At 42.3% G+C, this 25,457-nt stretch overlaps 29 non-coding genes across 29 annotated transcripts; 10 read left to right on the forward strand and 19 right to left on the reverse strand.

The window, feature by feature from the left end:
- Positions 1 to 1,183: 1,183 nt before the first annotated feature.
- On the reverse strand, positions 1,184 to 1,257 carry TRNAT-AGU (transfer RNA threonine (anticodon AGU)). Its single transcript has one exon. It is a non-coding gene; the product is annotated as a tRNA-Thr (tRNA).
- A 608-nt stretch (positions 1,258 to 1,865) lies between these two features.
- On the forward strand, positions 1,866 to 1,947 carry TRNAS-GCU (transfer RNA serine (anticodon GCU)). The gene has a single exon. It is a non-coding gene; the product is annotated as a tRNA-Ser (tRNA).
- A 357-nt stretch (positions 1,948 to 2,304) lies between these two features.
- On the reverse strand, positions 2,305 to 2,378 carry TRNAT-AGU (transfer RNA threonine (anticodon AGU)). The gene has a single exon. It is a non-coding gene; the product is annotated as a tRNA-Thr (tRNA).
- Positions 2,379 to 2,986: 608 nt separating this feature from the next.
- Positions 2,987 to 3,068, forward strand: TRNAS-GCU (transfer RNA serine (anticodon GCU)). Its single transcript has one exon. It is a non-coding gene; the product is annotated as a tRNA-Ser (tRNA).
- Positions 3,069 to 3,424: 356 nt separating this feature from the next.
- TRNAT-AGU (transfer RNA threonine (anticodon AGU)) lies at positions 3,425 to 3,498 on the reverse strand. Its single transcript has one exon. It is a non-coding gene; the product is annotated as a tRNA-Thr (tRNA).
- A 608-nt stretch (positions 3,499 to 4,106) lies between these two features.
- TRNAS-GCU (transfer RNA serine (anticodon GCU)) lies at positions 4,107 to 4,188 on the forward strand. Its single transcript has one exon. It is a non-coding gene; the product is annotated as a tRNA-Ser (tRNA).
- Positions 4,189 to 4,545: 357 nt separating this feature from the next.
- On the reverse strand, positions 4,546 to 4,619 carry TRNAT-AGU (transfer RNA threonine (anticodon AGU)). Its single transcript has one exon. It is a non-coding gene; the product is annotated as a tRNA-Thr (tRNA).
- Positions 4,620 to 5,227: 608 nt separating this feature from the next.
- TRNAS-GCU (transfer RNA serine (anticodon GCU)) lies at positions 5,228 to 5,309 on the forward strand. Its single transcript has one exon. It is a non-coding gene; the product is annotated as a tRNA-Ser (tRNA).
- A 357-nt stretch (positions 5,310 to 5,666) lies between these two features.
- TRNAT-AGU (transfer RNA threonine (anticodon AGU)) lies at positions 5,667 to 5,740 on the reverse strand. The gene has a single exon. It is a non-coding gene; the product is annotated as a tRNA-Thr (tRNA).
- A 608-nt stretch (positions 5,741 to 6,348) lies between these two features.
- On the forward strand, positions 6,349 to 6,430 carry TRNAS-GCU (transfer RNA serine (anticodon GCU)). Its single transcript has one exon. It is a non-coding gene; the product is annotated as a tRNA-Ser (tRNA).
- Positions 6,431 to 6,785: 355 nt separating this feature from the next.
- On the reverse strand, positions 6,786 to 6,859 carry TRNAT-AGU (transfer RNA threonine (anticodon AGU)). The gene has a single exon. It is a non-coding gene; the product is annotated as a tRNA-Thr (tRNA).
- Positions 6,860 to 7,467: 608 nt separating this feature from the next.
- Positions 7,468 to 7,549, forward strand: TRNAS-GCU (transfer RNA serine (anticodon GCU)). The gene has a single exon. It is a non-coding gene; the product is annotated as a tRNA-Ser (tRNA).
- Positions 7,550 to 7,904: 355 nt separating this feature from the next.
- TRNAT-AGU (transfer RNA threonine (anticodon AGU)) lies at positions 7,905 to 7,978 on the reverse strand. Its single transcript has one exon. It is a non-coding gene; the product is annotated as a tRNA-Thr (tRNA).
- A 608-nt stretch (positions 7,979 to 8,586) lies between these two features.
- On the forward strand, positions 8,587 to 8,668 carry TRNAS-GCU (transfer RNA serine (anticodon GCU)). The gene has a single exon. It is a non-coding gene; the product is annotated as a tRNA-Ser (tRNA).
- A 1,478-nt stretch (positions 8,669 to 10,146) lies between these two features.
- TRNAT-AGU (transfer RNA threonine (anticodon AGU)) lies at positions 10,147 to 10,220 on the reverse strand. Its single transcript has one exon. It is a non-coding gene; the product is annotated as a tRNA-Thr (tRNA).
- Positions 10,221 to 10,828: 608 nt separating this feature from the next.
- Positions 10,829 to 10,910, forward strand: TRNAS-GCU (transfer RNA serine (anticodon GCU)). Its single transcript has one exon. It is a non-coding gene; the product is annotated as a tRNA-Ser (tRNA).
- Positions 10,911 to 11,267: 357 nt separating this feature from the next.
- Positions 11,268 to 11,341, reverse strand: TRNAT-AGU (transfer RNA threonine (anticodon AGU)). The gene has a single exon. It is a non-coding gene; the product is annotated as a tRNA-Thr (tRNA).
- Positions 11,342 to 12,388: 1,047 nt separating this feature from the next.
- TRNAT-AGU (transfer RNA threonine (anticodon AGU)) lies at positions 12,389 to 12,462 on the reverse strand. The gene has a single exon. It is a non-coding gene; the product is annotated as a tRNA-Thr (tRNA).
- A 1,047-nt stretch (positions 12,463 to 13,509) lies between these two features.
- TRNAT-AGU (transfer RNA threonine (anticodon AGU)) lies at positions 13,510 to 13,583 on the reverse strand. Its single transcript has one exon. It is a non-coding gene; the product is annotated as a tRNA-Thr (tRNA).
- A 608-nt stretch (positions 13,584 to 14,191) lies between these two features.
- Positions 14,192 to 14,273, forward strand: TRNAS-GCU (transfer RNA serine (anticodon GCU)). The gene has a single exon. It is a non-coding gene; the product is annotated as a tRNA-Ser (tRNA).
- Positions 14,274 to 14,630: 357 nt separating this feature from the next.
- TRNAT-AGU (transfer RNA threonine (anticodon AGU)) lies at positions 14,631 to 14,704 on the reverse strand. The gene has a single exon. It is a non-coding gene; the product is annotated as a tRNA-Thr (tRNA).
- Positions 14,705 to 15,490: 786 nt separating this feature from the next.
- TRNAS-GCU (transfer RNA serine (anticodon GCU)) lies at positions 15,491 to 15,572 on the forward strand. The gene has a single exon. It is a non-coding gene; the product is annotated as a tRNA-Ser (tRNA).
- A 1,655-nt stretch (positions 15,573 to 17,227) lies between these two features.
- Positions 17,228 to 17,301, reverse strand: TRNAT-AGU (transfer RNA threonine (anticodon AGU)). The gene has a single exon. It is a non-coding gene; the product is annotated as a tRNA-Thr (tRNA).
- A 1,047-nt stretch (positions 17,302 to 18,348) lies between these two features.
- Positions 18,349 to 18,422, reverse strand: TRNAT-AGU (transfer RNA threonine (anticodon AGU)). The gene has a single exon. It is a non-coding gene; the product is annotated as a tRNA-Thr (tRNA).
- Positions 18,423 to 20,590: 2,168 nt separating this feature from the next.
- TRNAT-AGU (transfer RNA threonine (anticodon AGU)) lies at positions 20,591 to 20,664 on the reverse strand. The gene has a single exon. It is a non-coding gene; the product is annotated as a tRNA-Thr (tRNA).
- Positions 20,665 to 21,711: 1,047 nt separating this feature from the next.
- Positions 21,712 to 21,785, reverse strand: TRNAT-AGU (transfer RNA threonine (anticodon AGU)). The gene has a single exon. It is a non-coding gene; the product is annotated as a tRNA-Thr (tRNA).
- Positions 21,786 to 22,832: 1,047 nt separating this feature from the next.
- TRNAT-AGU (transfer RNA threonine (anticodon AGU)) lies at positions 22,833 to 22,906 on the reverse strand. Its single transcript has one exon. It is a non-coding gene; the product is annotated as a tRNA-Thr (tRNA).
- Positions 22,907 to 23,953: 1,047 nt separating this feature from the next.
- Positions 23,954 to 24,027, reverse strand: TRNAT-AGU (transfer RNA threonine (anticodon AGU)). Its single transcript has one exon. It is a non-coding gene; the product is annotated as a tRNA-Thr (tRNA).
- Positions 24,028 to 25,074: 1,047 nt separating this feature from the next.
- On the reverse strand, positions 25,075 to 25,148 carry TRNAT-AGU (transfer RNA threonine (anticodon AGU)). The gene has a single exon. It is a non-coding gene; the product is annotated as a tRNA-Thr (tRNA).
- Between the last annotated feature and the right edge of the window lie 309 nt (positions 25,149 to 25,457).

Genomic DNA, 25,457 nt, shown 5'->3' on the forward strand with positions numbered 1-25,457 from the left:
ATTGGCTAGTGAACATCTCCCTTTTGGAAAAAAAGCTGATTATTGAGCAGAATAAGAGAACAAGGCACTGCTGAGAGTTGAACTCAGGATCTCCTGTTTACTAGACAGGCGCTTTAACCAACTAAGCCACAGCACCCATGAGCAAAACTGTGGAAAACCAGAAAGATGGCAAGGATGATCCAGGAGAAGAATTTTTAAATGTAGGATGATTTTGAGGAGTGGTTCTAAGTTTTGCTATTTGTCACAGAGATGGCAAATTAAGTGTGAACAGATCCTATGCAGCATGTAGTTTCAGGTGGCTACCACTATAGAACAGCAAGGAAGTCGAGTCCCATCACATACTTGGCAGCAGCATGCAGTTCTCTGTCATTTTGCATCGTGACAATTCTAAATGAAATCGGCTTGGGACGATCCTTTTTGGAAAAGACATGGATAATTTGTCCATAGGTATGTAATCCATGCATTTGCCTTGCATGAATTGTGGCCTGTTTTACTTTAAAAGTTAGATAGAAGGCAGAATTGACAGATTTAGGGAATGCTAGGGAAATGCCAACATAAATGAGAAGCAGAGAGGACTGAATGTTTAGTATTTATGCCATTAGCATGGGTCATCACGTTGGATGTAAAACAAGACCTGCTGAGCCAATGTCTGATGTACGGCGCTGTTGCATGTGGAAAGAAAATGAAGCCTAAAAATCATCACGACTGTTTTCCAAATGTGGGTTCGGTAAAGGTACTTTTGTTGACGGGGTGGCCGAGTGGTTAAGGCGATGGACTGCTAATCCATTGTGCTCTGCACGCATGGGTTTGAATCCCATCCTCGTTGTACGATTCCTTTTTGGAAAATTCTCTATGCTCAGCGCAAGCAATGCCCCGAGGAAGAAAATTTACCATCACCGTTCAAGAAGGATGCTATTGAAGTCTCTAAACATATTTACAGGCATTATGTAGCGTATCAGTCAGGCAATAGTGAATCGGCACCTCTAATTTATCGTGCCTTATGCCATCCTACATTTTGCAAAACGTTGCAACCATCTACTTGTTAAAACTAAACCAGAGCTGACTCTTTGCCACTCGGGTGGAGTATTCTAGGGATGTGGGACGAGCATCTTTAATGTCATTGGCTAATGAACATCTCCCTTTTGGAAAAAAAAAGCTGATTATTGAGCAGAATAAGAGAACAAGGCACTGCTGAGAGTTGAACTCAGGATCTCCTGTTTACTAGACAGGCGCTTTAACCAACTAAGCCACAGCGCCCATGAGCAAAACTGTGGAAAACCAGAAAGATGGCAAGGATGATCCAGGAGAAGAATTTTTAAATGTAGGATGATTTTGAGGAGTGGTTCTAAGTTTTGCTATTTGTCACAGAGATGGCAAATTAAGTGTGAACAGATCCTATGCAGCATGTAGTTTCAGGTGGCTACCACTATAGAACAGCAAGGAAGTCGAGTCCCATCACATACTTGGCAGCAGCATGCAGTTCTCTGTCATTTTGCATCGTGACAATTCTAAATGAAATCGGCTTGGGACGATCCTTTTTGGAAAAGACATGGATAATTTGTCCATAGGTATGTAATCCATGCATTTGCCTTGCATGAATTGTGGCCTGTTTTACTTTAAAAGTTAGATAGAAGGCAGAATTGACAGATTTAGGGAATGCTAGGGAAATGCCAACATAAATGAGAAGCAGAGAGGACTGAATGTTTAGTATGTATGCCATTAGCATGGGTCATCACGTTGGATGTAAAACCAGACCTGTTGAGCCAATGTCTGATGTACGGCGCTGTTGCATGTGGAAAGAAAATGAAGCCTAAGAATCATCACGACTGTTTTCCAAATGTGGGTTCGGTAAAGGTACTTTTGCTGACGGGGTGGCCGAGTGGTTAAGGCGATGGACTGCTAATCCATTGTGCTCTGCACGCATGGGTTCGAATCCCATCCTCGTCGTATGATTCCTTTTTGGAAAATTCTCTATGCTCAGCGCAAGCAATGCCCCGAGGAAGAAAATTTACCATCACCGTTCAAGAAGGATGCTATTGAAGTCTCTAAACATATTTACAGGCATTATGTAGCGTATCAGTCAGGCAATAGTGAATCGGCACCTCTAATTTATCGTGCCTTATGCCATCCTACATTTTGCAAAACGTTGCAACCATCTACTTGTTAAAACTAAACCAGAGCTGACTCTTTGCCACTCGGGTGGAGTATTCTAGGGATGTGGGACGAGCATCTTTAATGTCATTGGCTAATGAACATCTCCCTTTTGGAAAAAAAAAGCTGATTATTGAGCAGAATAAGAGAACAAGGCACTGCTGAGAGTTGAACTCAGGATCTCCTGTTTACTAGACAGGCGCTTTAACCAACTAAGCCACAGCGCCCATGAGCAAAACTGTGGAAAACCAGAAAGATGGCAAGGATGATCCAGGAGAAGAATTTTTAAATGTAGGATGATTTTGAGGAGTGGTTCTAAGTTTTGCTATTTGTCACAGAGATGGCAAATTAAGTGTGAACAGATCCTATGCAGCATGTAGTTTCAGGTGGCTACCACTATAGAACAGCAAGGAAGTCGAGTCCCATCACATACTTGGCAGCAGCATGCAGTTCTCTGTCATTTTGCATCGTGACAATTCTAAATGAAATCGGCTTGGGACGATCCTTTTTGGAAAAGACATGGATAATTTGTCCATAGGTATGTAATCCATGCATTTGCCTTGCATGAATTGTGGCCTGTTTTACTTTAAAAGTTAGATAGAAGGCAGAATTGACAGATTTAGGGAATGCTAGGGAAATGCCAACATAAATGAGAAGCAGAGAGGACTGAATGTTTAGTATGTATGCCATTAGCATGGGTCATCACGTTGGATGTAAAACCAGACCTGTTGAGCCAATGTCTGATGTACGGCGCTGTTGCATGTGGAAAGAAAATGAAGCCTAAGAATCATCACGACTGTTTTCCAAATGTGGGTTCGGTAAAGGTACTTTTGCTGACGGGGTGGCCGAGTGGTTAAGGCGATGGACTGCTAATCCATTGTGCTCTGCACGCATGGGTTCGAATCCCATCCTCGTCGTATGATTCCTTTTTGGAAAATTCTCTATGCTCAGCGCAAGCAATGCCCCGAGGAAGAAAATTTACCATCACCGTTCAAGAAGGATGCTATTGAAGTCTCTAAACATATTTACAGGCATTATGTAGCGTATCAGTCAGGCAATAGTGAATCGGCACCTCTAATTTATCGTGCCTTATGCCATCCTACATTTTGCAAAACGTTGCAACCATCTACTTGTTAAAACTAAACCAGAGCTGACTCTTTGCCACTCGGGTGGAGTATTCTAGGGATGTGGGACGAGCATCTTTAATGTCATTGGCTAATGAACATCTCCCTTTTGGAAAAAAAAGCTGATTATTGAGCAGAATAAGAGAACAAGGCACTGCTGAGAGTTGAACTCAGGATCTCCTGTTTACTAGACAGGCGCTTTAACCAACTAAGCCACAGCGCCCATGAGCAAAACTGTGGAAAACCAGAAAGATGGCAAGGATGATCCAGGAGAAGAATTTTTAAATGTAGGATGATTTTGAGGAGTGGTTCTAAGTTTTGCTATTTGTCACAGAGATGGCAAATTAAGTGTGAACAGATCCTATGCAGCATGTAGTTTCAGGTGGCTACCACTATAGAACAGCAAGGAAGTCGAGTCCCATCACATACTTGGCAGCAGCATGCAGTTCTCTGTCATTTTGCATCGTGACAATTCTAAATGAAATCGGCTTGGGACGATCCTTTTTGGAAAAGACATGGATAATTTGTCCATAGGTATGTAATCCATGCATTTGCCTTGCATGAATTGTGGCCTGTTTTACTTTAAAAGTTAGATAGAAGGCAGAATTGACAGATTTAGGGAATGCTAGGGAAATGCCAACATAAATGAGAAGCAGAGAGGACTGAATGTTTAGTATTTATGCCATTAGCATGGGTCATCACGTTGGATGTAAAACAAGACCTGCTGAGCCAATGTCTGATGTACGGCGCTGTTGCATGTGGAAAGAAAATGAAGCCTAAGAATCATCACGACTGTTTTCCAAATGTGGGTTCGGTAAAGGTACTTTTGTTGACGGGGTGGCCGAGTGGTTAAGGCGATGGACTGCTAATCCATTGTGCTCTGCACGCATGGGTTCGAATCCCATCCTCGTCGTATGATTCCTTTTTGGAAAATTCTCTATGCTCAGTGCAAGCAATGCCCCGAGGAAGAAAATTTACCATCACCGTTCAAGAAGGATGCTATTGAAGTCTCTAAACATATTTACAGGCATTATGTAGCGTATCAGTCAGGCAATAGTGAATCGGCACCTCTAATTTATCGTGCCTTATGCCATCCTACATTTTGCAAAACGTTGCAACCATCTACTTGTTAAAACTAAACCAGAGCTGACTCTTTGCCACTCGGGTGGAGTATTCTAGGGATGTGGGACGAGCATCTTTAATGTCATTGGCTAATGAACATCTCCCTTTTGGAAAAAAAAAGCTGATTATTGAGCAGAATAAGAGAACAAGGCACTGCTGAGAGTTGAACTCAGGATCTCCTGTTTACTAGACAGGCGCTTTAACCAACTAAGCCACAGTGCCCATGAGCAAAACTGTGGAAAACCAGAAAGATGGCAAGGATGATCCAGGAGAAGAATTTTTAAATGTAGGATGATTTTGAGGAGTGGTTCTAAGTTTTGCTATTTGTCACAGAGATGGCAAATTAAGTGTGAACAGATCCTATGCAGCATGTAGTTTCAGGTGGCTACCACTATAGAACAGCAAGGAAGTCGAGTCCCATCACATACTTGGCAGCAGCATGCAGTTCTCTGTCATTTTGCATCGTGACAATTCTAAATGAAATCGGCTTGGGACGATCCTTTTTGGAAAAGACATGGATAACTTGTCCATAGGTATGTAATCCATGCATTTGCCTTGCATGAATTGTGGCCTGTTTTACTTTAAAAGTTAGATAGAAGGCAGAATTGACAGATTTAGGGAATTCTAGGGAAATGCCAACATAAATGAGAAGCAGAGAGGACTGAATGTTTAGTATGTATGCCATTAGCATGGGTCATCACGTTGGATGTAAAACCAGACCTGTTGAGCCAATGTCTGATGTACGGCGCTGTTGCATGTGGAAAGAAAATGAAGCCTAAGAATCATCACGACTGTTTTCCAAATGTGGGTTCGGTAAAGGTACTTTTGTTGACGGGGTGGCCGAGTGGTTAAGGCGATGGACTGCTAATCCATTGTGCTCTGCACGCATGGGTTCGAATCCCATCCTCGTCGTATGATTCCTTTTTGGAAAATTCTCTATGCTCAGCGCAAGCAATGCCCCGAGGAAGAAAATTTACCATCACCGTTCAAGAAGGATGCTATTGAAGTCTCTAAACATATTTACAGGCATTATGTAGCGTATCAGTCAGGCAATAGTGAATCGGCACCTCTAATTTATCGTGCCTTATGCCATCCTACATTTTGCAAAACGTTGCAACCATCTACTTGTTAAAACTAAACCAGAGCTGACTCTTTGCCACTCGGGTGGAGTATTCTAGGGATGTGGGACGAGCATCTTTAATGTCATTGGCTAATGAACATCTCCCTTTTGGAAAAAAAAAGCTGATTATTGAGCAGAATAAGAGAACAAGGCACTGCTGAGAGTTGAACTCAGGATCTCCTGTTTACTAGACAGGCGCTTTAACCAACTAAGCCACAGCGCCCATGAGCAAAACTGTGGAAAACCAGAAAGATGGCAAGGATGATCCAGGAGAAGAATTTTTAAATGTAGGATGATTTTGAGGAGTGGTTCTAAGTTTTGCTATTTGTCACAGAGATGGCAAATTAAGTGTGAACAGATCCTATGCAGCATGTAGTTTCAGGTGGCTACCACTATAGAACAGCAAGGAAGTCGAGTCCCATCACATACTTGGCAGCAGCATGCAGTTCTCTGTCATTTTGCATCGTGACAATTCTAAATGAAATCGGCTTGGGACGATCCTTTTTGGAAAAGACATGGATAACTTGTCCATAGGTATGTAATCCATGCATTTGCCTTGCATGAATTGTGGCCTGTTTTACTTTAAAAGTTAGATAAAAGGCAGAATTGACAGATTTAGGGAATTCTAGGGAAATGCCAACATAAATGAGAAGCAGAGAGGACTGAATGTTTAGTATGTCTGCCATTAGCATGGGTCATCACGTTGGATGTAAAACCAGACCTGTTGAGCCAATGTCTGATGTACGGCGCTGTTGCATGTGGAAAGAAAATGAAGCCTAAGAATCATCACGACTGTTTTCCAAATGTGGGTTCGGTATAGGTCCTTTTGTTGACGGGGTGGCCGAGTGGTTAAGGCGATGGACTGCTAATCCATTGTGCTCTGCACGCATGGGTTCGAATCCCATCCTCGTCGTATGATTCCTTTTTGGAAAATTCTCTATGCTCAGCGCAAGCAATGCCCCGAGGAAGAAAATTTACCATCACCGTTCAAGAAGCATGCTATTGAAGTCTCTAAACATATTTACAGGCATTATGTAGCGTATCAGTCAGGCAATAGTGAATCGGCACCTCTAATTTATCGTGCCTTATGCCATCCTACATTTTGCAAAACGTTGCAACCATCCACTTGTTAAAACTAAACCAGAGCTGACTCTTTGCCACTCGGGTGGAGTATTCTAGGGATGTGGGACGAGCATCTTTAATGTCATTGGCTAGTGAACATCTCCCTTTTGGAAAAAAAGCTGATTATTGAGCAGAATAAGAGAACAAGGCACTGCTGAGAGTTGAACTCAGGATCTCCTGTTTACTAGACAGGCGCTTTAACCAACTAAGCCACAGCGCCCATGAGCAAAACTGTGGAAAACCAGAAAGATGGCAAGGATGATCCAGGAGAAGAATTTTTAAATGTAGGATGATTTTGAGGAGTGGTTCTAAGTTTTGCTATTTGTCACAGAGATGGCAAATTAAGTGTGAACAGATCCTATGCAGCATGTAGTTTCAGGTGGCTACCACTATAGAACAGCAAGGAAGTCGAGTCCCATCACATACTTGGCAGCAGCATGCAGTTCTCTGTCATTTTGCATCGTGACAATTCTAAATGAAATCGGCTTGGGACGATCCTTTTTGGAAAAGACATGGATAACTTGTCCATAGGTATGTAATCCATGCATTTGCCTTGCATGAATTGTGGCCTGTTTTACTTTAAAAGTTAGATAAAAGGCAGAATTGACAGATTTAGGGAATTCTAGGGAAATGCCAACATAAATGAGAAGCAGAGAGGACTGAATGTTTAGTATGTATGCCATTAGCATGGGTCATCACGTTGGATGTAAAACCAGACCTGTTGAGCCAATGTCTGATGTACGGCGCTGTTGCATGTGGAAAGAAAATGAAGCCTAAGAATCATCACGACTGTTTTCCAAATGTGGGTTCGGTATAGGTCCTTTTGTTGACGGGGTGGCCGAGTGGTTAAGGCGATGGACTGCTAATCCATTGTGCTCTGCACGCATGGGTTCGAATCCCATCCTCGTCGTATGATTCCTTTTTGGAAAATTCTCTATGCTCAGCGCAAGCAATGCCCCTAGGAAGAAAATTTACCATCACCGTTCAAGAAGCATGCTATTGAAGTCTCTAAACATATTTACAGGCATTATGTAGCGTATCAGTCAGGCAATAGTGAATCGGCACCTCTAATTTATCGTGCCTTATGCCATCCTACATTTTGCAAAACGTTGCAACCATCCACTTGTTAAAACTAAACCAGAGCTGACTCTTTGCCACTCGGGTGGAGTATTCTAGGGATGTGGGACGAGCATCTTTAATGTCATTGGCTAGTGAACATCTCCCTTTTGGAAAAAAAGCTGATTATTGAGCAGAATAAGAGAACAAGGCACTGCTGAGAGTTGAACTCAGGATCTCCTGTTTACTAGACAGGCGCTTTAACCAACTAAGCCACAGCGCCCATGAGCAAAACTGTGGAAAACCAGAAAGATGGCAAGGATGATCCAGGAGAAGAATTTTTAAATGTAGGATGATTTTGAGGAGTGGTTCTAAGTTTTGCTATTTGTCACAGAGATGGCAAATTAAGTGTGAACAGATCCTATGCAGCATGTAGTTTCAGGTGGCTACCACTATAGAACAGCAAGGAAGTCGAGTCCCATCACATACTTGGCAGCAGCATGCAGTTCTCTGTCATTTTGCATCGTGACAATTCTAAATGAAATCGGCTTGGGACGATCCTTTTTGGAAAAGACATGGATAATTTGTCCATAGGTATGTAATCCATGCATTTGCCTTGCATGAATTGTGGCCTGTTTTACTTTAAAAGTTAGATAGAAGGCAGAATTGACAGATTTAGGGAATGCTAGGGAAATGCCAACATAAATGAGAAGCAGAGAGGACTGAATGTTTAGTATTTATGCCATTAGCATGGGTCATCACGTTGGATGTAAAACAAGACCTGCTGAGCCAATGTCTGATGTACGGCGCTGTTGCATGTGGAAAGAAAATGAAGCCTAAGAATCATCACGACTGTTTTCCAAATGTGGGTTCGGTAAAGGTACTTTTGTTGACGGGGTGGCCGAGTGGTTAAGGCGATGGACTGCTAATCCATTGTGCTCTGCACGCATGGGTTCGAATCCCATCCTCGTCGTATGATTCCTTTTTGGAAAATTCTCTATGCTCAGCGCAAGCAATGCCCCGAGGAAGAAAATTTACCATCACCGTTCAAGAAGGATGCTATTGAAGTCTCTAAACATATTTACAGGCATTATGTAGCGTATCAGTCAGGCAATAGTGAATCGGCACCTCTAATTTATCGTGCCTTATGCCATCCTACATTTTGCAAAACGTTGCAACCATCTACTTGTTAAAACTAAACCAGAGCTGACTCTTTGCCACTCGGGTGGAGTATTCTAGGGATGTGGGACGAGCATCTTTAATGTCATTGGCTAATGAACATCTCCCTTTTGGAAAAAAAAAGCTGATTATTGAGCAGAATAAGAGAACAAGGCACTGCTGAGAGTTGAACTCAGGATCTCCTGTTTACTAAACAGGCGCTTTAACCAACTAAGCCACAGCGCCCATGAGCAAAACTGTGGAAAACCAGAAAGATGGCAAGGATGATCCAGGAGAAGAATTTTTAAATGTAGGATGATTTTGAGGAGTGGTTCTAAGTTTTGCTATTTGTCACAGAGATGGCAAATTAAGTGTGAACAGATCCTATGCAGCATGTAGTTTCAGGTGGCTACCACTATAGAACAGCAAGGAAGTCGAGTCCCATCACATACTTGGCAGCAGCATGCAGTTCTCTGTCATTTTGCATCGTGACAATTCTAAATGAAATCGGCTTGGGACGATCCTTTTTGGAAAAGACATGGATAATTTGTCCATAGGTATGTAATCCATGCATTTGCCTTGCATGAATTGTGGCCTGTTTTACTTTAAAAGTTAGATAGAAGGCAGAATTGACAGATTTAGGGAATGCTAGGGAAATGCCAACATAAATGAGAAGCAGAGAGGACTGAATGTTTAGTATTTATGCCATTAGCATGGGTCATCACGTTGGATGTAAAACAAGACCTGCTGAGCCAATGTCTGATGTACGGCGCTGTTGCATGTGGAAAGAAAATGAAGCCTAAGAATCATCACGACTGTTTTCCAAATGTGGGTTCGGTAAAGGTACTTTTGTTGACGGGGTGGCCGAGTGGTTAAGGCGATGGACTGCTAATCCATTGTGCTCTGCACGCATGGGTTTGAATCCCATCCTCGTCGTATGATTCCTTTTTGGAAAATTCTCTATGCTCAGTGCAAGCAATGCCCCGAGGAAGAAAATTTACCATCACCGTTCAAGAAGGATGCTATTGAAGTCTCTAAACATATTTACAGGCATTATGTAGCGTATCAGTCAGGCAATAGTGAATCGGCACCTCTAATTTATCGTGCCTTATGCCATCCTACATTTTGCAAAACGTTGCAACCATCTACTTGTTAAAACTAAACCAGAGCTGACTCTTTGCCACTCGGGTGGAGTATTCTAGGGATGTGGGACGAGCATCTTTAATGTCATTGGCTAATGAACATCTCCCTTTTGGAAAAAAAAAGCTGATTATTGAGCAGAATAAGAGAACAAGGCACTGCTGAGAGTTGAACTCAGGATCTCCTGTTTACTAGACAGGCGCTTTAACCAACTAAGCCACAGTGCCCATGAGCAAAACTGTGGAAAACCAGAAAGATGGCAAGGATGATCCAGGAGAAGAATTTTTAAATGTAGGATGATTTTGAGGAGTGGTTCTAAGTTTTGCTATTTGTCACAGAGATGGCAAATTAAGTGTGAACAGATCCTATGCAGCATGTAGTTTCAGGTGGCTACCACTATAGAACAGCAAGGAAGTCGAGTCCCATCACATACTTGGCAGCAGCATGCAGTTCTCTGTCATTTTGCATCGTGACAATTCTAAATGAAATCGGCTTGGGACGATCCTTTTTGGAAAAGACATGGATAATTTGTCCATAGGTATGTAATCCATGCATTTGCCTTGCATGAATTGTGGCCTGTTTTACTTTAAAAGTTAGATAGAAGGCAGAATTGACAGATTTAGGGAATGCTAGGGAAATGCCAACATAAATGAGAAGCAGAGAGGACTGAATGTTTAGTATTTATGCCATTAGCATGGGTCATCACGTTGGATGTAAAACAAGACCTGCTGAGCCAATGTCTGATGTACGGCGCTGTTGCATGTGGAAAGAAAATGAAGCCTAAGAATCATCACGACTGTTTTCCAAATGTGGGTTCGGTAAAGGTACTTTTGTTGACGGGGTGGCCGAGTGGTTAAGGCGATGGACTGCTAATCCATTGTGCTCTGCACGCATGGGTTCGAATCCCATCCTCGTCGTATGATTCCTTTTTGGAAAATTCTCTATGCTCAGCGCAAGCAATGCCCCGAGGAAGAAAATTTACCATCACCGTTCAAGAAGGATGCTATTGAAGTCTCTAAACATATTTACAGGCATTATGTAGCGTATCAGTCAGGCAATAGTGAATCGGCACCTCTAATTTATCGTGCCTTATGCCATCCTACATTTTGCAAAACGTTGCAACCATCTACTTGTTAAAACTAAACCAGAGCTGACTCTTTGCCACTCGGGTGGAGTATTCTAGGGATGTGGGACGAGCATCTTTAATGTCATTGGCTAATGAACATCTCCCTTTTGGAAAAAAAAAGCTGATTATTGAGCAGAATAAGAGAACAAGGCACTGCTGAGAGTTGAACTCAGGATCTCCTGTTTACTAGACAGGCGCTTTAACCAACTAAGCCACAGCGCCCATGAGCAAAACTGTGGAAAACCAGAAAGATGGCAAGGATGATCCAGGAGAAGAATTTTTAAATGTAGGATGATTTTGAGGAGTGGTTCTAAGTTTTGCTATTTGTCACAGAGATGGCAAATTAAGTGTGAACAGATCCTATGCAGCATGTAGTTTCAGGTGGCTACCACTATAGAACAGCAAGGAAGTCGAGTCCCATCACATACTTGGCAGCAGCATGCAGTTCTCTGTCATTTTGCATCGTGACAATTCTAAATGAAATCGGCTTGGGACGATCCTTTTTGGAAAAGACATGGATAATTTGTCCATAGGTATGTAATCCATGCATTTGCCTTGCATGAATTGTGGCCTGTTTTACTTTAAAAGTTAGATAGAAGGCAGAATTGACAGATTTAGGGAATGCTAGGGAAATGCCAACATAAATGAGAAGCAGAGAGGACTGAATGTTTAGTATTTATGCCATTAGCATGGGTCATCACGTTGGATGTAAAACAAGACCTGCTGAGCCAATGTCTGATGTACGGCGCTGTTGCATGTGGAAAGAAAATGAAGCCTAAAAATCATCACGACTGTTTTCCAAATGTGGGTTCGGTAAAGGTACTTTTGTTGACGGGGTGGCCGAGTGGTTAAGGCGATGGACTGCTAATCCATTGTGCTCTGCACGCATGGGTTTGAATCCCATCCTCGTTGTACGATTCCTTTTTGGAAAATTCTCTATGCTCAGCGCAAGCAATGCCCCGAGGAAGAAAATTTACCATCACCGTTCAAGAAGGATGCTATTGAAGTCTCTAAACATATTTACAGGCATTATGTAGCGTATCAGTCAGGCAATAGTGAATCGGCACCTCTAATTTATCGTGCCTTATGCCATCCTACATTTTGCAAAACGTTGCAACCATCTACTTGTTAAAACTAAACCAGAGCTGACTCTTTGCCACTCGGGTGGAGTATTCTAGGGATGTGGGACGAGCATCTTTAATGTCATTGGCTAATGAACATCTCCCTTTTGGAAAAAAAAAGCTGATTATTGAGCAGAATAAGAGAACAAGGCACTGCTGAGAGTTGAACTCAGGATCTCCTGTTTACTAGACAGGCGCTTTAACCAACTAAGCCACAGCGCCCATGAGCAAAACTGTGGAAAACCAGAAAGATGGCAAGGATGATCCAGGAGAAGAATTTTTAAATGTAGGATGATTTTGAGGAGTGGTTCTAAGTTTTGCTATTTGTCACAGAGATGGCAAATTAAGTGTGAACAGATCCTATGCAGCATGTAGTTTCAGGTGGCTACCACTATAGAACAGCAAGGAAGTCGAGTCCCATCACATACTTGGCAGCAGCATGCAGTTCTCTGTCATTTTGCATCGTGACAATTCTAAATGAAATCGGCTTGGGACGATCCTTTTTGGAAAAGACATGGATAATTTGTCCATAGGTATGTAATCCATGCATTTGCCTTGCATGAATTGTGGCCTGTTTTACTTTAAAAGTTAGATAGAAGGCAGAATTGACAGATTTAGGGAATGCTAGGGAAATGCCAACATAAATGAGAAGCAGAGAGGACTGAATGTTTAGTATTTATGCCATTAGCATGGGTCATCACGTTGGATGTAAAACAAGACCTGCTGAGCCAATGTCTGATGTACGGCGCTGTTGCATGTGGAAAGAAAATGAAGCCTAAAAATCATCACGACTGTTTTCCAAATGTGGGTTCGGTAAAGGTAGTTTTGTTGACGGGGTGGCCGAGTGGTTAAGGCGATGGACTGCTAATCCATTGTGCTCTGCACGCATGGGTTTGAATCCCATCCTCGTTGTACGATTCCTTTTTGGAAAATTCTCTATGCTCAGCGCAAGCAATGCCCCGAGGAAGAAAATTTACCATCACCGTTCAAGAAGGATGCTATTGAAGTCTCTAAACATATTTACAGGCATTATGTAGCGTATCAGTCAGGCAATAGTGAATCGGCACCTCTAATTTATCGTGCCTTATGCCATCCTACATTTTGCAAAACGTTGTAACCATCTACTTGTTAAAACTAAACCAGAGCTGACTCTTTGCCACTCGGGTGGAGTATTCTAGGGATGTGGGACGAGCATCTTTAATGTCATTGGCTAATGAACATCTCCCTTTTGGAAAAAAAAAGCTGATTATTGAGCAGAATAAGAGAACAAGGCACTGCTGAGAGTTGAACTCAGGATCTCCTGTTTACTAGACAGGCGCTTTAACCAACTAAGCCACAGCGCCCATGAGCAAAACTGTGGAAAACCAGAAATATGGCAAGGATGATCCAGGAGAAGAATTTTTAAATGTAGGATGATTTTGAGGAGTGGTTCTAAGTTTTGCTATTTGTCACAGAGATGGCAAATTAAGTGTGAACAGATCCTATGCAGCATGTAGTTTCAGGTGGCTACCACTATAGAACAGCAAGGAAGTCGAGTCCCATCACATACTTGGCAGCAGCATGCAGTTCTCTGTCATTTTGCATCGTGACAATTCTAAATGAAATCGGCTTGGGACGATCCTTTTTGGAAAAGACATGGATAATTTGTCCATAGGTATGTAATCCATGCATTTGCCTTGCATGAATTGTGGCCTGTTTTACTTTAAAAGTTAGATAGAAGGCAGAATTGACAGATTTAGGGAATGCTAGGGAAATGCCAACATAAATGAGAAGCAGAGAGGACTGAATGTTTAGTATTTATGCCATTAGCATGGGTCATCACGTTGGATGTAAAACAAGACCTGCTGAGCCAATGTCTGATGTACGGCGCTGTTGCATGTGGAAAGAAAATGAAGCCTAAGAATCATCACGACTGTTTTCCAAATGTGGGTTCGGTAAAGGTACTTTTGTTGACGGGGTGGCCGAGTGGTTAAGGCGATGGACTGCTAATCCATTGTGCTCTGCACGCATGGGTTCGAATCCCATCCTCGTCGTATGATTCCTTTTTGGAAAATTCTCTATGCTCAGCGCAAGCAATGCCCCGAGGAAGAAAATTTACCATCACCGTTCAAGAAGGATGCTATTGAAGTCTCTAAACATATTTACAGGCATTATGTAGCGTATCAGTCAGGCAATAGTGAATCGGCACCTCTAATTTATCGTGCCTTATGCCATCCTACATTTTGCAAAACGTTGCAACCATCTACTTGTTAAAACTAAACCAGAGCTGACTCTTTGCCACTCGGGTGGAGTATTCTAGGGATGTGGGACGAGCATCTTTAATGTCATTGGCTAATGAACATCTCCCTTTTGGAAAAAAAAAGCTGATTATTGAGCAGAATAAGAGAACAAGGCACTGCTGAGAGTTGAACTCAGGATCTCCTGTTTACTAGACAGGCGCTTTAACCAACTAAGCCACAGCGCCCATGAGCAAAACTGTGGAAAACCAGAAAGATGGCAAGGATGATCCAGGAGAAGAATTTTTAAATGTAGGATGATTTTGAGGAGTGGTTCTAAGTTTTGCTATTTGTCACAGAGATGGCAAATTAAGTGTGAACAGATCCTATGCAGCATGTAGTTTCAGGTGGCTACCACTATAGCTACCCACATCCCTAGAATACTCCACCCGAGTGGCAAAGAGTTAGCTCTGGTTTAGTTTTAACAAGTAGATGGTTGCAACGTTTTGCAAAATCTAGGATGGCATAAGGCACGATAAATTAGAGGTGCCGATTCACTATTGCCTGACTGATACGTAGTTTCAGGTGGCTACCACTATAGAACAGCAAGGAAGTCGAGTCCCATCACATACTTGGCAGCAGCATGCAGTTCTCTGTCATTTTGCATCGTGACAATTCTAAATGAAATCGGCTTGGGACGATCCTTTTTGGAAAAGACATGGATAATTTCTCCATAGGTATGTAATCCATGCATTTGCCTTGCATGAATTGTGGCCTGTTTAACTTTAAAAGTTAGATAGAAGGCAGAATTGACAGATTTAGGGAATGCTAGGGAAATGCCAACATAAATGAGAAGCAGAGAGGACTGAATGTTTAGTATTTATGCCATTAGCATGGGTCATCACGTTGGATGTAAAACAAGACCTGCTGAGCCAATGTCTGATGTACGGCGCAGTTGCATGTGGAAAGAAAATGAAGCCTAAGAATCATCACGACTGTTTTCCAAATGTGGGTTCGGTAAAGGTACTTTTGTTGACGGGGTGGCCGAGTGGTTAAGGCGATGGACTGCTAATCCATTGTGCTCTGCACGCATGGGTTCGAATCCCATCCTCGTCGTATGATTCCTGTTTGGAAAATTCTCTATGCTCAGCGCAAGCAATGCCCCGAGGAAGAAAATTTACCATCACCGTTCAAGAAGGATGCTATTGAAGTCTCTAAACATATTTACAGGCATTATGTAGCGTATCAGTCAGGCAATAGTGAATCGGCACCTCTAATTTATCGTGCATTATGCCATCCTACATTTTGCAAAACGTTGCAACCATCTACTTGTTAAAACTAAACCAGAGCTGACTCTTTGCCACTCGGGTGGAGTATTCTAGGGATGTGGGACGAGCATCTTTAATGTCATTGGCTAGTGAACATCTCCCTTTTGGAAAAAAAAAGCTGATTATTGAGCAGAATAAGAGAACAAGGCACTCCTGAGAGTTGAACTCAGGATCTCCTGTTTACTAGACAGGCGCTTTAACCAACTAAGCCACAGCGCCCATGAGCAAAACTGTGGAAAACCAGAAAGATGGCAAGGATGATCCAGGAGAAGAATTTTTAAATGTAGGATGATTTTGAGGAGTGGTTCTAAGTTTTGCTATTTGTCACAGAGATGGCAAATTAAGTGTGAACAGATCCTATGCAGCATGTAGTTTCAGGTGGCTACCACTATAGCTACCCACATCCCTAGAATACTCCACCCGAGTGGCAAAGAGTCAGCTCTGGTTTAGTTTTAACAAGTAGATGGTTGCAACGTTTTGCAAAATCTAGGATGGCATAAGGCACGATAAATTAGAGGTGCCGATTCACTATTGCCTGACTGATACGTAGTTTCAGGTGGCTACCACTATAGAACAGCAAGGAAGTCGAGTCCCATCACATACTTGGCAGCAGCATGCAGTTCTCTGTCATTTTGCATCGTGACAATTCTAAATGAAATCGGCTTGGGACGATCCTTTTTGGAAAAGACATGGATAATTTGTCCATAGGTATGTAATCCATGCATTTGCCTTGCATGAATTGTGGCCTGTTTTACTTTAAAAGTTAGATAGAAGGCAGAATTGACAGATTTAGGGAATGCTAGGGAAATGCCAACATAAATGAGAAGCAGAGAGGACTGAATGTTTAGTATTTATGCCATTAGCATGGGTCATCACGTTGGATGTAAAACAAGACCTGCTGAGCCAATGTCTGATGTACGGCGCTGTTGCATGTGGAAAGAAAATGAAGCCTAAGAATCATCACGACTGTTTTCCAAATGTGGGTTCGGTAAAGGTACTTTTGTTGACGGGGTGGCCGAGTGGTTAAGGTGATGGACTGCTAATCCATTGTGCTCTGCACACATGGGTTCGAATCCCATCCTCGTCGTATGATTTCTTTTTGGAAAATTCTCTATGCTCAGCGCAAGCAATGCCCCGAGGAAGAAAATTTACCATCACCGTTCAAGAAGGATGCTATTGAAGTCTCTAAACATATTTACAGGCATTATGTAGCGTATCAGTCAGGCAATAGTGAATCGGCACCTCTAATTTATCGTGCCTTATGCCATCCTACATTTTGCAAAACGTTGCAACCATCTACTTGTTAAAACTAAACCAGAGCTGACTCTTTGCCACTCGGGTGGAGTATTCTAGGGATGTGGGACGAGCATCTTTAATGTCATTGGCTAGTGAACATCTCCCTTTTGGAAAAAAAAGCTGATTATTGAGCAGAATAAGAGAACAAGGCACTGCTGAGAGTTGAACTCAGGATCTCCTGTTTACTAGACAGGCGCTTTAACCAACTAAGCCACAGCGCCCATGAGCAAAACTGTGGAAAACCAGAAAGATGGCAAGGATGATCCAGGAGAAGAATTTTTAAATGTAGGATGATTTTGAGGAGTGGTTCTAAGTTTTGCTATTTGTCACAGAGATGGCAAATTAAGTGTGAACAGATCCTATGCAGCATGTAGTTTCAGGTGGCTACCACTATAGAACAGCAAGGAAGTCGAGTCCCATCACATACTTGGCAGCAGCATGCAGTTCTCTGTCATTTTGCATCGTGACAATTCTAAATGAAATCGGCTTGGGACGATCCTTTTTGGAAAAGACATGGATAATTTGTCCATAGGTATGTAATCCATGCATTTGCCTTGCATGAATTGTGGCCTGTTTTACTTTAAAAGTTAGATAGAAGGCAGAATTGACAGATTTAGGGAATGCTAGGGAAATGCCAACATAAATGAGAAGCAGAGAGGACTGAATGTTTAGTATTTATGCCATTAGCATGGGTCATCACGTTGGATGTAAAACAAGACCTGCTGAGCCAATGTCTGATGTACGGCGCTGTTGCATGTGGAAAGAAAATGAAGCCTAAGAATCATCACGACTGTTTTCCAAATGTGGGTTCGGTAAAGGTACTTTTGTTGACGGGGTGGCCGAGTGGTTAAGGCGATGGACTGCTAATCCATTGTGCTCTGCACGCATGGGTTCGAATTCCATCCTCGTCGTATGATTCCTTTTTGGAAAATTCTCTATGCTCAGCGCAAGCAATGCCCCGAGGAAGAAAATTTACCATCACCGTTCAAGAAGGATGCTATTGAAGTCTCTAAACATATTTACAGGCATTATGTAGCGTATCAGTCAGGCAATAGTGAATCGGCACCTCTAATTTATCGTGCCTTATGCCATCCTACATTTTGCAAAACGTTGCAACCATCTACTTGTTAAAACTAAACCAGAGCTGACTCTTTGCCACTCGGGTGGAGTATTCTAGGGATGTGGGAAGAGCATCTTTAATGTCATTGGCTAATGAACATCTCCCTTTTGGAAAAAAAAAGCTGATTATTGTGCAGAATAAGAGAACAAGGCACTGCTGAGAGTTGAACTCAGGATCTCCTGTTTACTAGACAGGCGCTTTAACCAACTAAGCCACAGCGCCCATGAGCAAAACTGTGGAAAACCAGAAAGATGGCAAGGATGATCCAGGAGAAGAATTTTTAAATGTAGGATGATTTTGAGGAGTGGTTCTAAGTTTTGCTATTTGTCACAGAGATGGCAAATTAAGTGTGAACAGATCCTATGCAGCATGTAGTTTCAGGTGGCTACCACTATAGAACAGCAAGGAAGTCGAGTCCCATCACATACTTGGCAGCAGCATGCAGTTCTCTGTCATTTTGCATCGTGACAATTCTAAATGAAATCGGCTTGGGACGATCCTTTTTGGAAAAGACATGGATAATTTGTCCATAGGTATGTAATCCATGCATTTGCCTTGCATGAATTGTGGCCTGTTTTACTTTAAAAGTTAGATAGAAGGCAGAATTGACAGATTTAGGGAATGCTAGGGAAATGCCAACATAAATGAGAAGCAGAGAGGACTGAATGTTTAGTATTTATGCCATTAGCATGGGTCATCACGTTGGATGTAAAACAAGACCTGCTGAGCCAATGTCTGATGTACGGCGCTGTTGCATGTGGAAAGAAAATGAAGCCTAAAAATCATCACGACTGTTTTCCAAATGTGGGTTCGGTAAAGGTACTTTTGTTGACGGGGTGGCCGAGTGGTTAAGGCGATGGACTGCTAATCCATTGTGCTCTGCACGCATGGGTTTGAATCCCATCCTCGTTGTACGATTCCTTTTTGGAAAATTCTCTATGCTCAGCGCAAGCAATGCCCCGAGGAAGAAAATTTACCATCACCGTTCAAGAAGGATGCTATTGAAGTCTCTAAACATATTTACAGGCATTATGTAGCGTATCAGTCAGGCAATAGTGAATCGGCACCTCTAATTTATCGTGCCTTATGCCATCCTACATTATGCAAAACGTTGCAACCATCTACTTGTTAAAAATAAACCAGAGCTGACTCTTTGCCACTCGGGTGGAGTATTCTAGGGATGTGGGACGAGCATCTTTAATGTCATTGGCTAATGAACATCTCCCTTTTGGAAAAAAAAAGCTGATTATTGAGCAGAATAAAAGAACAAGGCACTGCTGAGAGTTGAACTCAGGATCTCCTGCTTACTAGACAGGCGCTTTAACCAACTAAGCCACAGCGCCCATGAGCAAAACTGTGGAAAACCAGAAAGATGGCAAGGATGATCCAGAAGAAGAATTTTTAAATGTAGGATGATTTTGAGGAGTGGTTCTAAGTTTTGCTATTTGTCACAGAGATGGCAAATTAAGTGTGAACAGATCCTATGCAGCATGTAGTTTCAGGTGGCTACCACTATAGAACAGCAAGGAAGTCGAGTCCCATCACATACTTGGCAGCAGCATGCAGTTCTCTGTCATTTTGCATCGTGACAATTCTAAATGAAATCGGCTTGGGACGATCCTTTTTGGAAAAGACATGGATAATTTGTCCATAGGTATGTAATCCATGCATTTGCCTTGCATGAATTGTGGCCTGTTTTACTTTAAAAGTTAGATAGAAGGCAGAATTGACAGATTTAGGGAATGCTAGGGAAATGCCAACATAAATGAGAAGCAGAGAGGACTGAATGTTTAGTATTTATGCCATTAGCATGGGTCATCACGTTGGATGTAAAACAAGACCTGCTGAGCCAATGTCTGATGTACGGCGCTGTTGCATGTGGAAAGAAAATGAAGCCTAAAAATCATCACGACTGTTTTCCAAATGTGGGTTCGGTAAAGGTACTTTTGTTGATGGGGTGGCCGAGTGGTTAAGGCGATGGACTGCTAATCCATTGTGCTCTGCACGCATGGGTTTGAATCCCATCCTCGTTGTACGATTCCTTTTTGGAAAATTCTCTATGCTCAGCGCAAGCAATGCCCCGAGGAAGAAAATTTACCATCACCGTTCAAGAAGGATGCTATTGAAGTCTCTAAACATATTTACAGGCATTATGTAGCGTATCAGTCAGGCAATAGTGAATCGGCACCTCTAATTTATCGTGCCTTATGCCATCCTACATTATGCAAAACGTTGCAACCATCTACTTGTTAAAAATAAACCAGAGCTGACTCTTTGCCACTCGGGTGGAGTATTCTAGGGATGTGGGACGAGCATCTTTAATGTCATTGGCTAATGAACATCTCCCTTTTGGAAAAAAAAAGCTGATTATTGAGCAGAATAAAAGAACAAGGCACTGCTGAGAGTTGAACTCAGGATCTCCTGTTTACTAGACAGGCGCTTTAACCAACTAAGCCACAGCGCCCATGAGCAAAACTGTGGAAAACCAGAAAGATGGCAAGGATGATCCAGGAGAAGAATTTTTAAATGTAGGATGATTTTGAGGAGTGGTTCTAAGTTTTGCTATTTGTCACAGAGATGGCAAATTAAGTGTGAACAGATCCTATGCAGCATGTAGTTTCAGGTGGCTACCACTATAGAACAGCAAGGAAGTCGAGTCCCATCACATACTTGGCAGCAGCATGCAGTTCTCTGTCATTTTGCATCGTGACAATTCTAAATGAAATCGGCTTGGGACGATCCTTTTTGGAAAAGACATGGATAATTTGTCCATAGGTATGTAATCCATGCATTTGCCTTGCATGAATTGTGGCCTGTTTTACTTTAAAAGTTAGATAGAAGGCAGAATTGACAGATTTAGGGAATGCTAGGGAAATGCCAACATAAATGAGAAGCAGAGAGGACTGAATGTTTAGTATTTATGCCATTAGCATGGGTCATCACGTTGGATGTAAAACAAGACCTGCTGAGCCAATGTCTGATGTACGGCGCTGTTGCATGTGGAAAGAAAATGAAGCCTATAAATCATCACGACTGTTTTCCAAATGTGGGTTCGGTAAAGGTACTTTTGTTGACGGGGTGGCCGAGTGGTTAAGGCGATGGACTGCTAATCCATTGTGCTCTGCACGCATGGGTTTGAATCCCATCCTCGTTGTACGATTCCTTTTTGGAAAATTCTCTATGCTCAGCGCAAGCAATGCCCCGAGGAAGAAAATTTACCATCACCGTTCAAGAAGGATGCTATTGAAGTCTCTAAACATATTTACAGGCATTATGTAGCGTATCAGTCAGGCAATAGTGAATCGGCACCTCTAATTTATCGTGCCTTATGCCATCCTACATTTTGCAAAACGTTGCAACCATCTACTTGTTAAAACTAAACCAGAGCTGACTCTTTGCCACTCGGGTGGAGTATTCTAGGGATGTGGGACGAGCATCTTTAATGTCATTGGCTAATGAACATCTCCCTTTTGGAAAAAAAAAGCTGATTATTGAGCAGAATAAGAGAACAAGGCACTGCTGAGAGTTGAACTCAGGATCTCCTGTTTACTAGACAGGCGCTTTAACCAACTAAGCCACAGCGCCCATGAGCAAAACTGTGGAAAACCAGAAAGATGGCAAGGATGATCCAGGAGAAGAATTTTTAAATGTAGGATGATTTTGAGGAGTGGTTCTAAGTTTTGCTATTTGTCACAGAGATGGCAAATTAAGTGTGAACAGATCCTATGCAGCATGTAGTTTCAGGTGGCTACCACTATAGAACAGCAAGGAAGTCGAGTCCCATCACATACTTGGCAGCAGCATGCAGTTCTCTGTCATTTTGCATCGTGACAATTCTAAATGAAATCGGCTTGGGACGATCCTTTTTGGAAAAGACATGGATAATTTGTCCATAGGTATGTAATCCATGCATTTGCCTTGCATGAATTGTGGCCTGTTTTACTTTAAAAGTTAGATAGAAGGCAGAATTGACAGATTTAGGGAATGCTAGGGAAATGCCAACATAAATGAGAAGCAGAGAGGACTGAATGTTTAGTATTTATGCCATTAGCATGGGTCATCACGTTGGATGTAAAACAAGACCTGCTGAGCCAATGTCTGATGTACGGCGCTGTTGCATGTGGAAAGAAAATGAAGCCTAAGAATCATCACGACTGTTTTCCAAATGTGGGTTCGGTAAAGGTACTTTTGTTGACGGGGTGGCCGAGTGGTTAAGGCGATGGACTGCTAATCCATTGTGCTCTGCACGCATGGGTTCGAATTCCATCCTCGTCGTATGATTCCTTTTTGGAAAATTCTCTATGCTCAGCGCAAGCAATGCCCCGAGGAAGAAAATTTACCATCACCGTTCAAGAAGGATGCTATTGAAGTCTCTAAACATATTTACAGGCATTATGTAGCGTATCAGTCAGGCAATAGTGAATCGGCACCTCTAATTTATCGTGCCTTATGCCATCCTACATTTTGCAAAACGTTGCAACCATCTACTTGTTAAAACTAAACCAGAGCTGACTCTTTGCCACTCGGGTGGAGTATTCTAGGGATGTGGGAAGAGCATCTTTAATGTCATTGGCTAATGAACATCTCCCTTTTGGAAAAAAAAAGCTGATTATTGTGCAGAATAAGAGAACAAGGCACTGCTGAGAGTTGAACTCAGGATCTCCTGTTTACTAGACAGGCGCTTTAACCAACTAAGCCACAGCGCCCATGAGCAAAACTGTGGAAAACCAGAAAGATGGCAAGGATGATCCAGGAGAAGAATTTTTAAATGTAGGATGATTTTGAGGAGTGGTTCTAAGTTTTGCTATTTGTCACAGAGATGGCAAATTAAGTGTGAACAGATCCTATGCAGCATGTAGTTTCAGGTGGCTACCACTATAGAACAGCAAGGAAGTCGAGTCCCATCACATACTTGGCAGCAGCATGCAGTTCTCTGTCATTTTGCATCGTGACAATTCTAAATGAAATCGGCTTGGGACGATCCTTTTTGGAAAAGACATGGATAATTTGTCCATAGGTATGTAATCCATGCATTTGCCTTGCATGAATTGTGGCCTGTTTTACTTTAAAAGTTAGATAGAAGGCAGAATTGACAGATTTAGGGAATGCTAGGGAAATGCCAACATAAATGAGAAGCAGAGAGGACTGAATGTTTAGTATTTATGCCATTAGCATGGGTCATCACGTTGGATGTAAAACAAGACCTGCTGAGCCAATGTCTGATGTACGGCGCTGTTGCATGTGGAAAGAAAATGAAGCCTAAAAATCATCACGACTGTTTTCCAAATGTGGGTTCGGTAAAGGTACTTTTGTTGACGGGGTGGCCGAGTGGTTAAGGCGATGGACTGCTAATCCATTGTGCTCTGCACGCATGGGTTTGAATCCCATCCTCGTTGTACGATTCCTTTTTGGAAAATTCTCTATGCTCAGCGCAAGCAATGCCCCGAGGAAGAAAATTTACCATCACCGTTCAAGAAGGATGCTATTGAAGTCTCTAAACATATTTACAGGCATTATGTAGCGTATCAGTCAGGCAATAGTGAATCGGCACCTCTAATTTATCGTGCCTTATGCCATCCTACATTATGCAAAACGTTGCAACCATCTACTTGTTAAAAATAAACCAGAGCTGACTCTTTGCCACTCGGGTGGAGTATTCTAGGGATGTGGGACGAGCATCTTTAATGTCATTGGCTAATGAACATCTCCCTTTTGGAAAAAAAAAGCTGATTATTGAGCAGAATAAAAGAACAAGGCACTGCTGAGAGTTGAACTCAGGATCTCCTGTTTACTAGACAGGCGCTTTAACCAACTAAGCCACAGCGCCCATGAGCAAAACTGTGGAAAACCAGAAAGATGGCAAGGATGATCCAGGAGAAGAATTTTTAAATGTAGGATGATTTTGAGGAGTGGTTCTAAGTTTTGCTATTTGTCACAGAGATGGCAAATTAAGTGTGAACAGATCCTATGCAGCATGTAGTTTCAGGTGGCTACCACTATAGAACAGCAAGGAAGTCGAGTCCCATCACATACTTGGCAGCAGCATGCAGTTCTCTGTCATTTTGCATCGTGACAATTCTAAATGAAATCGGCTTGGGACGATCCTTTTTGGAAAAGACATGGATAATTTGTCCATAGGTATGTAATCCATGCATTTGCCTTGCATGAATTGTGGCCTGTTTTACTTTAAAAGTTAGATAGAAGGCAGAATTGACAGATTTAGGGAATGCTAGGGAAATGCCAACATAAATGAGAAGCAGAGAGGACTGAATGTTTAGTATTTATGCCATTAGCATGGGTCATCACGTTGGATGTAAAACAAGACCTGCTGAGCCAATGTCTGATGTACGGCGCTGTTGCATGTGGAAAGAAAATGAAGCCTATAAATCATCACGACTGTTTTCCAAATGTGGGTTCGGTAAAGGTACTTTTGTTGACGGGGTGGCCGAGTGGTTAAGGCGATGGACTGCTAATCCATTGTGCTCTGCACGCATGGGTTTGAATCCCATCCTCGTTGTACGATTCCTTTTTGGAAAATTCTCTATGCTCAGCGCAAGCAATGCCCCGAGGAAGAAAATTTACCATCACCGTTCAAGAAGGATGCTATTGAAGTCTCTAAACATATTTACAGGCATTATGTAGCGTATCAGTCAGGCAATAGTGAATCGGCACCTCTAATTTATCGTGCCTTATGCCATCCTACATTTTGCAAAACGTTGCAACCATCTACTTGTTAAAACTAAACCAGAGCTGACTCTTTGCCACTCGGGTGGAGTATTCTAGGGATGTGGGAAGAGCATCTTTAATGTCATTGGCTAATGAACATCTCCCTTTTGGAAAAAAAAAGCTGATTATTGTGCAGAATAAGAGAACAAGGCACTGCTGAGAGTTGAACTCAGGATCTCCTGTTTACTAGACAGGCGCTTTAACCAACTAAGCCACAGCGCCCATGAGCAAAACTGTGGAAAACCAGAAAGATGGCAAGGATGATCCAGGAGAAGAATTTTTAAATGTAGGATGATTTTGAGGAGTGGTTCTAAGTTTTGCTATTTGTCACAGAGATGGCAAATTAAGTGTGAACAGATCCTATGCAGCATGTAGTTTCAGGTGGCTACCACTATAGAACAGCAAGGAAGTCGAGTCCCATCACATACTTGGCAGCAGCATGCAGTTCTCTGTCATTTTGCATCGTGACAATTCTAAATGAAATCGGCTTGGGACGATCCTTTTTGGAAAAGACATGGATAATTTGTCCAT

Source organism: Eleutherodactylus coqui, chromosome 11 (genome assembly GCF_035609145.1).
Source record: "Eleutherodactylus coqui strain aEleCoq1 chromosome 11, aEleCoq1.hap1, whole genome shotgun sequence".
Taxonomy (NCBI): domain Eukaryota; kingdom Metazoa; phylum Chordata; class Amphibia; order Anura; family Eleutherodactylidae; genus Eleutherodactylus; species Eleutherodactylus coqui.